This window comes from Myotis brandtii, unplaced genomic scaffold (assembly GCF_000412655.1).
Source record: "Myotis brandtii unplaced genomic scaffold, ASM41265v1 scaffold112, whole genome shotgun sequence".
In the NCBI taxonomy this organism is placed as follows: Eukaryota; Metazoa; Chordata; class Mammalia; order Chiroptera; family Vespertilionidae; genus Myotis; species Myotis brandtii.
In genome coordinates, this window is record NW_005353838.1 from 5,719,009 (window position 1) to 5,728,715 (window position 9,707).

Below are 9,707 nucleotides of genomic sequence, written 5' to 3' on the forward strand. Positions count from 1 at the left end.
TTGCAAATAGACCGAACTGCAGAACAACCAAACAACCGAACGACTGGTTGCTATGACGTGTGCTGACCACCAGGGGGCGCGAGTGGAACATGGCAGGCGTTGGCAGCAGGTGACAGAGCATGGAACATGGTGGGTGTTGGCCGCAGCAGGATGGTGGAGCAGATGAGTGGGGGCGCCAGACCAAGGTGGGGCGCCAGTCACTGTCATTGGGGCAAGCCTCTGGTGGTTACTCAAAATTTTTTGCTCCTGCGCACTGTGGCCCTGTCCGGTGCTCGCACCTGCTGCCGGCGCCGGCCCCGCTCACACCCACTGCTGGTGCCGGAGCCACTGCTCGCACCTGCTGCCGGCGCCTGGTGCCAGTCCCAATCGCTTGGCGCCGTCAGTGGGTGTGAGCAGTGGCTGCCGGCCCTGATTGCCCCTGAGGGCTTCTCCACCTTCCCCTGCTCCTGAGGGGTGATCGGGGCCGGCAGCTGCCTCCCGCACCTGCTGATGGTGGTGGCCCTCCTTAGTACCCGAAGCTGGCGCCAGAGTTAGCACCCACAGCCACTGCCAGTGACGGCCCCCCTTAGCACCCGTAGCTGGCGCCAGAGCTGCCTCCCGCACCCACTGATGGTGCTGGCCCCAATCTCACTTGCTGCTGGTGCCAGCCCCAATCACCACGCCATCAGCAGGTGCGAGCGGGGCCAGCGACTGTGGGACTGCATGGGAGGGGGGAGAGCACGGTGATGGGTCTGGCTCCCTCGGCCCCAGGATTCGGCAGTCGCTGCTGCTGGGGGGCTGTAACTCTGGGGGGGGGTGTGGCAGAGAGGGGACCAGGGGTCGCAGTGGGTGGGTCCTGGTGGGAGTGCAGAGGATGGGCCAAGTTCCTTTCAAGGTACACGAATTTGTGCACTGGGCCCCTAGTTTAACCAATAAAATCAGAGATTTAGGGTAGAAGAAGGAAAAACAAACCAACCCCCCAACATTGTATTCAGAAAAGGTTTAGATTCATGATTAACAAGTCTATAGTTAAATCCCGAGTATAAAATACTTCATACACTATAAATTTCTCAAAGAGGAAAACCATAAAACACCCAAACTCAACCAGAACGAGCTAGATAATCTGATTAGTCTTTTAAAGAAACCATTAAAGAAGTCCAGTTTGTACTTTAACCAAAAAAAGGAATCTCCAGGCCCAGATGATTTCATTGGAAATGTCTACCAAACATTTAAGGAAATTAATGGCAATTTTACATAATCTCTTTCAGAAAATAGGAGATGACGGAACACTTTACAGTTTATTTTATAAAACCAGTATTACTTTGACAGCAAAATCAGACAAAAACAGTACAAAAACAAAACTACCGACCAATATTTCTCAAGAATTTAGATGCAAAATCTCAAAAAAAAAATTAAACTTAACCTGACAATGTATAAAAAGAAGCATATACCATGACCAAGTGGAATTTATTCCATATATGCAAGGCTGGTTCAACATTCAAATATCAATCAATGTAATCTACCATATAAACAGGCTAATGAAGAAAAATCCTATGACAGGTATCAGGTGGCACAGGAAAAGCATTTGACAAAATCCAACCCCATTGAAAATGGCCAGGGCTCCCATAATGTTGGGGTTCTTGATCCAGCATCTAGAAGGGTTCAGGAATCTGGAGAAGCACTGTGTGTAAATTAATCAAGAGTACAGAGACGAAACAATTTTGAAAGGCATCTTGGGGAGTCAGAGAAGACTTAACTAAAGGAACTAAGTTCTCTTGTCTCAGGACTCCTTGCTATTTACTAACACAAATTCTCCTAAGGCAAGGTGGATATACACATCAAAGGGTAGGGCTGCTATACAGAATCCATTGTCAGATTGGGGGAAAAACTGCCTATGGCTGTTCAGGTGTTTGGCCAGTAGGAGGCAATAACATGTAGATTAAGATGCCCTTAGCTGTCTGGCAGCAAGCAATCATTTTATGCATCCTTTTCAGGTTTGGGGAAATGCCCTCAGCCACCTCCAGATGATTCAGCCCTGCTGGCATGCTGGAATTGGCTTCTGGCACTCCCAACTTTGGGATCTGATAATGTTGATTCCATTCTCAGGCAACTTTCCCCACCCTTGACACCCCCCTGTATAACAATAATGCTTTTCATATCTAAGTTTGTGGAGGAGTCAGATTTTAAAAGAAATACATGGCTGGAAATGGTATGTCAGACCGATTTATTGTATCAGAATTTTCCAACCCCCATTTAAAAGTGGGATTTTTTTTTTCACATAGAGAAAATTGTATTTTTCTAAATAAGTAATGTAGTTGGAAGTTCATAATCATTCCTATGATATATGTACTTCACGGGACTAAGCTGATAACACAACATTTCTGTTTCCAAGAGCCACCATTATACATTAACATCTGAATGAATACATTAACTTTATAGCCAGGATATCAATTTCCAGATCCAGTGCTAATGTATTTCCTGGCTAAAGCTGAAACTCTTAAGACCAAATAACTAATTCAAAACTTAATATCACTCAGACTATAGCCTCTAGAACTAAAAGGAATAACATATGGAAAATGCTTAGCACATTTCCCGCCATGTAGTAAGTACTCAATAAATGATAGCATTAGTATCTGTATTATAAAATAATGATGTCATTAGGTTTTTTAACATTGCTGCTGTGGGTAATTTTAAAAAAATGTAAAGCATCTTCAAGCTATTGATAAATTTTTCAAATTCAAAGTCCTATATGATGGGAACACGTTTATGCTCTCATAAGCTCAACCACTGCTCTATCAATCTAAGGTTCGATGAAAGATTTACCAATAGTTTTCCCCTGTAATAGACTTCAGCCGTCTACACGCTGTATATGCATGTCAGTAAAAACAAATGCTGCAGCTAATGTTTTCATTAACGCCCTCACTGCAGAAAAGTTGTATCAGTTGGGTACCCGGGGAAGCAGATGCTGTGTCAGTTAGTGCTGTAGGGCAAAAGATTTATTGAGAGAAAACTAGAACACAATTTAGAGACGAACTGGGGAGGGAACAGTATTGGGCAGGGAGAGCCTCAGATCATGATGCAGGTCTGACGGCCTTGGCTAACATAATGAGGAGCCCGGGAGCAAAGATTGCCCACGAGGATCCCATTCAGGACAGAGATGGCCGGTACCCTCACTCGCATGCGCAGTCACTGGCTGGGCTACTCTGGAAGAATCTGGCTGAAACGCTGGAGCAGAGCCTGAAGGCACCAACAGATGGAGCTTGTCAGCTAACTCACGCTTGGTAGTTAACCAGGAATCCTTTTATTTTATTTTTTTAAATTTTAACTTTTTCAATGATAATTTTTGTGTTTCAGGTGCACAGTGTAGTGATTAGACAATCATATACTTTACGAAGTGATTCCCCTGATATTTCCAGGGCCCACAATATTGACTACATTTTCTGTGCTGTACTTTACATCCCCATGCCTATTTTGTAACTACCAATCTGGGGGACTGGGTAAAGGTGAAGGGATTGAGAATTACAGGTTGGTAGATTCTTTTTTGGAGGGAGACCTGAGTAGTACACCTCCATGACTTCCTCAGAAGAGATGCTGGAGAAGACTTAGAAAAGTAACATTCCTATTTGAGCTTGTCTGCTGCCAATGACTGCTTCACCTATCCAGACTCCTTTGAGAAAGGTGATTTAAAATCATACTTCTATGGGACACCTATCAGCTAAAACTATGTAATAACCTAGTTCTAATTTTGAAATACTTAGGAAAAATTATCATAAAAATTAAGGTGATGGATAGACACAATCTTCTCAATATTAAGTTTTCTTCTATTTTCATAAATTTGGTGCCTCGGTGATAGGAATAAAGAGGGATTTCTGTTTATACTTTTTCTTGAACATAGTTTTGTGGATGTGATTTTATACTATTTATTTACAGTAGCCACTTTCTGTTAGAAAAAAATACTTCTAATTTGTTTGTTGGAATTAGATCCAGTATTTCATGACTTTCTGAAAAATGTGTAGTATTCTGAAAACAGCACTGTTTGCATTGTCCAGCCACTAGAACAATGTTGAGAACTGCTCTATTGCCATTAAAACTAAATAATCGAAACAGAGCACCATTTCCTCGAAGATAACTAATCTGCAAAGTCATCTGTGGCTCAGTTGGTTGAGAGTTGTCCCAGGCACTGAGGGGTTGCTGGTTCGATTCCCAGTCAGGGCATATGCCCGGGTTGTGGGCTCCATCCTGAGTAGGGGGTGTCACCACAGGAGACTCTCACATTGATGTTTTTCTCTAAAAATCAATTAAAAATCTTAAAAAATATGCAAAAGAATCAGTTATCAATCAGTTACACTGAACTGGCTACACAAAAGTTATTAAACTATAATTTAAGGGAAGTAGGGCCAGTGGTTCCTGTGGTTAAACATCTTTCTTAAATTAACAAGTTCATCTCTTAAGTCTCATTTTGCTATATGGAGATTCATTCATTTATTCAAGAAACATTACGGAGTGCCTACGAATGTAAGACACTGTGGGTATGCAGCTATGAGCAGGTGCTTTACAGAAGAAAAACATGTGGCCAAATTGTACATATATATCTCTGCTCAACCTCCTCAGTAATCACAGAAATGCAAATTGAGACCACATTGAGATGCTATTTTATATTCCTTAGATTAAAAACCTAACAAAGCCAAGGGTGAAAATATGGGTCAGCGTGAACTATCAGTGTATGTTATCATGATGTGCAAATTTATAGCTTACTTTCAAAACCAACGTGGCAGTTTCTTATAAAGTCATGCATTGACATACCCTGTGATTTAAAATTCCACTCCTAGATATATATCCTGGAGAAACATGCACATGTATTGGAACACTTGAAGCAGCACTTTTGGTAATAATAGACAAAACTGGGAATATCCCCCAAATCCAATGCTAGGAAATAAATACGTTTTGGTATATTCTATTTATTCAATGAAGTAATATACAGCAGTGAAGATCAATGAACTACAACTGCATACATGGATGAATCTTAGGAACATAAGTCGAGTGAAAAGCAATTCCCAGAAGACTCCTACTCCATGATACCATCTTTATAAGCTCAAAAACAAATGAAACAAAACACTGATGCTTAGGCCTATGTAAAACTATATTTTCTAAAAAAGTGAGAGGATGATAAATGCAAAACTCCTGTGCTGGATAGCAGGTTCATGAGATTTATTAAATTCTGATACATAATTTGCATATATGGTCTATATGTTCTTTTGTAATTCATAAATATTTTTAAATTATTTGGATAATTTAAAAAGCTATAAAACAATGCTCCGTCTTGGATAGCATATTTCTGCATAATGGCAGCGCTAACTGTGGTACCCATATTTCTGTCTCCCAGGCTAGTGGTTTTGGAAAATCCACTTTAACATAAATAGAAAAATAGAACACAACAGCATAGACTATACATTATCACTAAAGTGTTTTTTTCTGTTTTGTTTTTTTTTTAAATTTATAAAAATAATGATTGGTTATTATACCAGTAAAAAAGTCAAACAATACTTAAGACTTTAAATGAAAATAAATTTCCCCCCTCTGCACTTCTCAACTTCCACAATCCTACTCTTCACACATGATTACTGTTACTATATTTGGATATATGTATATTTGTATAAACACGCCAAACACATGTCTTTTAAAAATAAAAACACAAACGCTGTCTGCTTACATTTTTCAACAACTTATTCTTTTACTTAAGAGTAACATTTTTCAAATCATGATTTCACCCATAAATCACCATGAATACTTTCAGGGGTTTAGATCATTTTCCATTGTAACAGATAGGTCAGAATCAAATTTAAACACTCAGTGACAGGTGTGTATTTAGGTCATTGCCGATGTGATACAACATTAAATGAGACTCTTTCTATATCAGTTTTAGCTGAGGCTTTCAAGTCTGCAAATAAACTAAAAGGTGCCAGTTACCCTACATTCTAAAGGTAGATGCTAGACCACTTTAGGTAGGACTTGCAAAAGAGGTCTCTATACACTAGCTTGGGAGCCTGAAGTTGTCATCCATTGTAAGATGTAAAATTACTGAAGTTTATAAATTTGAAAAAGAAAAGCTAAAACCTTACGAGATTTTGAAAAATGCTAAAGACAAAGCAAGGGGTTCTGTTTACTCAAAAGAAGATGGCCAAAAGGTGCGGGAAGCCATCCATTGTCAATACTATCATGAGAGTGCATCAAGGAATTCAGAAGGCTGATGGACTTTGACTTTGGCAGGGCCAAAGCTATCCACCGATTGTTCTGTGTTGAGATAGTGATGGCTCAAAGCAATTTCCTGACCTGATAGCCTCAAAGTAAATATTTACTGATCTTTACTGACCTTTGAGACTGTCTGTCTGCTACCTGTTTGCCATGCTTTACTGAGGGCAAGATATGTATCTAAAATTGAATAAAAGCGAGCAAGGCCAGGTTTCAGTGTGCCTTTCCTAGAGAGAGGTTACCACCTGGCCCCCACCTCTTAATAATTCATATTTCTTGTCTAGTGTTTTCATTTGTGCATCGGCCCCTTCTTCAGATCTTGAACCCTAGCCATGCTGGTTGCGGCAAAAAGGTACAAACTTCCAGTTAAAAAATAAGTCATGGGAATGTAATGTACAGCATGGTGACTATAGTTAATAATTCTGTATTGAATATCTGAAAGTTGCTAAGAGAGTAAAACTTCAAAAAAAGAAGAAGGCCAAAGAGACATTGATCCAATATTTGGACAATGATGGTAACAAGCAATACAGTAAAGGTTAAGACACCCAGTTCCTACCTTGCTTTACTTTCATAATTATTATTAGATAAAAGTAGAAGTAAAATTGGTATGAGAGAACTGAAGCCAAAGATAAGTGAAGGAAAAAAGTGTAATTGTGCACCAAGTCCTCTAAAATTATCTCCAAACCTGGAAAAGATATGCTTGAGACAGAATGATGAATTCTCAAGTTATGACCTCAGATGTGCAGAAGTCTTAGATTAAATCCCCTGGAAACAGAATGAAGTGGAGAACTGAGAAAGTTTATTGGGGAGAGTTTTTGGTAGATAAACTTGGAAGGAAGTGAGGATGGCAAGGGTGGGCAGAGCAGAAAGCTTTCCTGAAATGTGGTTGTCACTGAGATCTCAGTCAATCCTGGGAGCTCTGGAACCGGGATGGCGCTTCAGAATTGTCCCTACTTGAGAAGAGAGGAGTGGGCCATTTCATTCTTGTATCAGTCAGGTGTTGGACACAGGTTATCCTTCTGGGAGGGTGCTAACCTTAGGGGAAGCAGTTAAGGAGGGAATCTGAGTGAAATACCACAGTACCCACTACAATAAATAATGTAGGTTTTTCCTTTCTAGTACTCATTAATCTCTTTTAAGGCTCCAGTTCAGCATGACTTTCACCTCCTGTGCTACTCTCAGGCTCGTGAGAAATCATTCTGAAAGATGCACTGAGGAAAGCAGGGATTTGTGAGGCTGTGTTAGGTTGCCTAGATACATCATTTAGAGACACTTCCACTCATTTTGCTACCTCTGGACATGAGAGAACCCGTACACCGGCCTCTTTCCAGGGCTTAAGGATTGGTTTTCTCATGTCCAGAAGAAGCAGAATGTCCCCAATAACGTCTTTTCTTAGATTTTCAAACATATTGAGTGTTTCTCCTCTCTCTTTCTCCAGTCTGAAGAAATTTAGGGAGCTCACTAGACCATGGGTGGAGATAACAGAATGCAGGGGGTATGAGAGGATCAGACAAAGCTGATCTGACTGCAGATAACAGTGTTTTCCCATCTAATTTTTATGACCTGAGTTCCCTCTGGGTCTAAGGTGTTTTTCTCTCCCCAAAGGCATACGCTTCAGAAGTTTAAAAGCCTTTTCTTTGCTTTTCTGCTGCAACAACCTTTTCCAGGAGCAATGAATGCATTGACTAAATGAGTGAAGGGCAAAGAGTAAAAGAAATTCAGAGAAGAAAATCTTAGGTAACATCTCAAAATATTATCTTGCCACATCTACATCCAAGGATCCTAGCAGGACCTGTGGATGAGATCAATGAAAGTTGTAATAGTCTTTGATGGTTCAGCGAGAAGGGTTGAAAAGCAGACGATCAAAGCCAGGAAAAAAATCTCCATTTTTTAAAAATCCTCACTGAGGATATTTTTTTCTATTGATTTTTTTTTTGAGAGAGAGGGTGGAAGAGAGAGAGAGAGAGAGAGAGAGAGAGAGAGAGAGAGAGAGAGGGGAGAGAGAGAAATAGAGAGGTGAGAAAGAGACATATCCAGTGATTACCTCTGGAATGTGCCCTGACCAGGGCTTGGGCTTGAGCCTGTAACCGAGGTATGTGCCCTTGACTGGGAATAGAACCCGTGACACTTTGGTCTGAGGACCGACACTCTAACCACGGAGCAAACTGGCTAGGACCATTTATTTTTTTAAAGTAGGAAGAAAGAGGATGCTGCAGACCATAGACTGGTAATCTTAATGTTCCACATAAGGAAAATTCCAGACAAAACTCATCTCATTGCCTTTTTCTTTTTCTTAGTTTGTCTTGGTCAGACAAAAGGCTTGAAATATGGACTCCAGCAAATAATTTGTCAGTCTCCAGAGATGTCACTATGAAGATGCAAAAATGGGGACCCGAAAATAGAGGGGTTGGGAGATTTGCAGTACGATGAACCACTAGCCCCAGTGAGATCAGGAGCATGGCCCAAGTCAAGTGGTCAAGATGAGGGAGGCTATGGAAATTAGGACACAGGAGGAAAGTGGACAGAACTGAGGGCATGACGCCTGAAGAAGAGAAACCCCAGGAACCCTTGATAATCTGAAAGTGACAAGGTCAGTATCTGTGATGTATAGGCGAATTCTGTGGGACTCAAAGGAATAAAAACCAACTAGGGCAGATTTCTGATAATTAGAATTTGTCTCAAAAGCACACAAAAACAACAACAGCAAAAAAGTCTCACAAAAACCTGGTGAGGTAATAAGTTTACCAGTAGCATGACATCATGGAGAAGATTCATTCATTCACTAAATGTACAGACTGCCTACCCTCCACTCACAGAGAAATAGAGAGTGAGACTAGAGGACTTCGAAGAGCTTTTGTAGTTCTGAGCAGCGATGATTCTACACTTTAAAAAATGTGAGTGCTAAGCCAAAACTAAGTGAATTGCCACTTTCTTGTAACACAAATGTCTTATATGATTTACAGAAAAACTAGTGATTCAGAACGAGTTTTATCAAAGCCCATGGATACACTCTGAGTCGAATTTATGGCTCATGACTGGCAATATTAATGGAAGCACTAATAAAAGTTATGATATGTAGTAATAAAACATTGAAGCATGGACTCATAAATCATATTCCAACAGGGTAAGGCAGGCCATTTTTCCTTTGTGATTTAATACAGAGTAGATTTTACACTAACTTCAGCTTTCCACAAGAGACCTATAAACCTCAGCATAGGCTAAAAACTGAGGCTAAACTATGCTGTTTTAAAGATAAAAATGCCAATGAACATACAGATATGAAAAAAATCTGACATTCTAGACTTACCAGTACAAGGTGGAAATTGTTTAGTTACCACACTTGATAGCATAAGACCACAGGAAGTTGCTCATTGGGTCCTCCTAACTTAAGATTCAATAGGTTGACTTTCTCCCCTTCAGCTTTACCAGGATTCTAGACTAAAGTCTGATGAGGAAATAAAAACTTATCATACTTTTGG

General features: G+C 40.4%; 1 protein-coding gene across 3 annotated transcripts in view; it reads left to right on the forward strand.

Moving 5' to 3' along the window:
• PDK1 (pyruvate dehydrogenase kinase, isozyme 1) overlaps positions 1-9,318 on the forward strand; it is a 41,192-nt gene extending 31,874 nt beyond the window's left edge. The window contains exons 11-13 of one of the 3 annotated variants that reach the window (XR_001363638.1): positions 6,513-6,580; positions 8,526-8,818; positions 8,914-9,318. The gene's annotated coding sequence lies outside the window, so the exon portion shown is untranslated. Of the gene's footprint in view, positions 1-6,512; positions 6,581-8,525 lie in introns of all 3 variants that reach the window. The other 2 variants (XR_001363633.1, XR_001363635.1) reach the window with 2 other exon arrangements.
• The last annotated feature ends 389 nt before the right edge of the window (positions 9,319-9,707 follow it).